The sequence below is a fragment of the Nelusetta ayraudi genome, unplaced genomic scaffold (assembly GCF_046127955.1).
Source record: "Nelusetta ayraudi isolate G7.1 ecotype Tasmania unplaced genomic scaffold, CSIRO-AGI_Nayr_v1 ptg000015l, whole genome shotgun sequence".
In the NCBI taxonomy this organism is placed as follows: Eukaryota; Metazoa; Chordata; class Actinopteri; order Tetraodontiformes; family Monacanthidae; genus Nelusetta; species Nelusetta ayraudi.
The window spans coordinates 846,597-849,677 of NW_027466065.1; positions in this window are offsets into that span (position 1 = coordinate 846,597).

Below are 3,081 nucleotides of genomic sequence, written 5' to 3' on the forward strand. Positions count from 1 at the left end.
CGAGCAGAGGGAGGCTTGTAGACCGGCAGGGGGGAAAAAGAGGAAACGATGGATCGTACGAGCCGCGGCAGCAGCAGAGGCAGCGGCAGAGGCAGCAGCAGAGGCAGCGGCAGCGGCAGCAGAGGCTCCTGGTGGCTGTAACATCGGCGACACACATTCTTCATTTAAAGGTGAGAAATCGCCTCTCTGTTTCAACCTGCAGCCGCTCTCTCCATCTGATGCTGCTGCTGATGGTGATGGTGATGATGGTGATGCTGTAAACGCAACCTGCGTGATATCCCTGCTGTGCACCCTCCCCCCCCCTCCCTAGCCCCTCCGGCTGTGGAGACACCCCTGAGAATTAAAAAGAAAAAAAGAAAAAAAAAGATGCAGGGTTGCCATTGTTTATCATCGCCCTCATCGCCGCCACCGCCGCCGCCACCAGCACCACCTTCAGATTTTCAGATTTTTAATGGCCATCACGACGCGACGCTGCCGCTGCGCAAATCAGGTGAACGGGCAGTTTCGGAAGCGACGAAACATGGCTGCGTTCGTCGCGTCGCAAGTGATTTTTTTCCCCCTTTTTTTTGGAGGGGGGAGGAGGGGTGAATGGGGAAGCGTTGCAGGCAGGCAGGCAGGCAGGGTTTCTCTCCTGGAGCTCTCGGGCCCCGTGAAGTGAATGATATCAGCGGATAGGGGGGAGGCACTGCACCAAGCGTGTTGAAAAAGGATGTTGTCATTACCTCCGAGCACAAAGGTGCGGTTCCAGTGGAAGGACGCATTGATCACCCAACCCCCAGTGGGTTACTTTTCATTTTGAAAATAAACCAGAGATTTATATTTTTATATATTTAAAAAAAATAAATAAAAAAATAAATCAATGAAAAATAACAACAGTTGCTTATGGTTTCCTTGCACTCGACCAACAACCAACCCAGACAAATCCCTCTCCCGGATTCTGCCCTCAGCCTCCTGGACGTGTTCCGGTCGGTGGATCCATCCCGATGAATTATTGAGAACTTGTCTCCCTTTGCTCGTCTGACGTGAAATAATCAGCCCTGCTATTAAACTGTCATTTCCTGTCACGCTCTGCTTGCATTTTTATGAACGCTTGCCTGCCAATGCCAGGCCCAGTGTTGCCCACTCATGGATTTCTACTGTGGGAATATTTACAATGAGCCATTGTCTTATTTTTCTCTCTCTTTTTTTTGCTGACATCTTTATTTTTTCCTCCTCCCGCTGCATGGCAAATCTTCCTTCCTTTAAAAAACCCCCCAAAACAAACCCTGTTAAAGTGCATTGCGAGGCCTGTCGTGCGCACACTGCACAAGCATGCTGTGCAGTTCAGGACCCCATTTGCCGTGTAATCCCGCGGACTGAAGTGTCCAACGTGAAACCTCCGTCCCAAAGTTACGTTAAGTTACAGTTGTAAATCTTCCCATGAGGTTGCCTATGGGGCTTTGAAACTGCTGTTTAATGTTCCACAAATGCTTTATTGCCACCTTGGAGAGCTTCTACATCTGGCAGTGATGGTAATTAGAGCTGAGTCAATAAATTCAGCTATTTAAAAACAAAATCATCATCATCATGCAGCCTAATAGTATTTCCACTGCGCTTGAGCGTAATGGCTTCTAAAACGTTGTCATTCTGCAACAAAGATACCCCTGCCGTCTGGATTTCTGGGTTGAACCAAAACCAAAAGGACATCTTGCGGAGGACGATATGCGGAAGGAACTGGTGATCTTGTTGACTAGAGATGTGGGAACAATCCATGCTTCACTTCTACTTCTACTTCTACAAAGGCGCAGTTGTGAAAGAAAAAAAAAACAGTCCCCTTGTGATGTCACAATGGGCACCGATGGCTCTCCATGGTTAAAAACTGCACCCCCAACCAGGTGTTGGCCGCTTGTTTTTGTCTCCTTCCAAAGATGTGACAGGTCCAACAAACATCACTTCACACAAACCCCAAAAATTCAGATGTTTTTTCAGGTATGCTGCGACCTGGGTATCTGTATAGATTTCTCAACGATTCTTCCTGCAGTTCTGCTCCACTGGAGTCTGCGATGAAAATAAAGACGTGACAGTGGGTGTAATATGGGGCCTTGAATCTCCAAACATCAGATGTGAGACAAAATGTTCTTTCACACGTTTTCGCCTGAGCAATGAGCAAAATGAGCATTCCATTATTCCATCCATTGCCTTTGTTAATTTGTGCCCATGTGTGTGTGTGTGTGTGTGTGTGTGTGTGTGTGTGCTTGTGTGCGCAAGAGCAGACTTTTTGTTGAGGCCCTTTAATTTTTAGTGATTATGACCCGTCATGCTCAATTAAGTGACAGAAATCCTATCCAGTGGTGGGAAATAATTAGCAGTTGCATACCTGAGAGCATCGCCTCGTTCCAGAGGCAGGAACCCTGGAACGGATGCAGCATCAATCAGAGGCGTCGCGACGATGACAAAAAGCCAGGATGACGAATCAGTCAGTGAGTGAGTGAGTCAGTGAGTGAGAGGAGCTGAAAGCAGAAGAGCAGCAGGGATTTTTGGAGTCCTTCTTCTGAAGGTGGAAGAACTTCATCCAGTGAAGCTCAGCACCAGGCATGGAGTGTGTATGTGTGTGGGTGTGTCTGTGTGTGTGTGTGTGTGTGGTATCCATGGCCAGCTGCGATGCGCTGCGTGTCACTCATCATTAAGCTGTTCCTTTCGCTGTTCGGTCGGTGCCATTAGCCCACGGGACGGACGTGGCCGCGGCTGCCGAGCGCCGTGTCACGGAGAATTATCATTTGCGACTGACCACGGGGCGCTGGAGCCTCCAGCCCCGGCCCGCCATCCGCCCATATCTCCACAGGAGCAGAGGGGGAGGAGAACAACAAAAGCACAAATTGGGAGTTAATGAAGTCCTTGAACGAGGGAGAGGAGGGGGAGGGGCCCGGGGGAAGGGTGGGGGAGGGGCGTTAATTGCTCGTTTGAAAGTCAGCTGAATTTTTTTGCTTTTTTCCCCCCCTCCTCCTCTTCCTCTTGTTCCGCTTCTTCCTCCCTTTTCAGGATGCTGCTGACACACACGGAGCCCAAGGGTTTGTCTCACTGAACTCTGTCTCTGTCTTCACA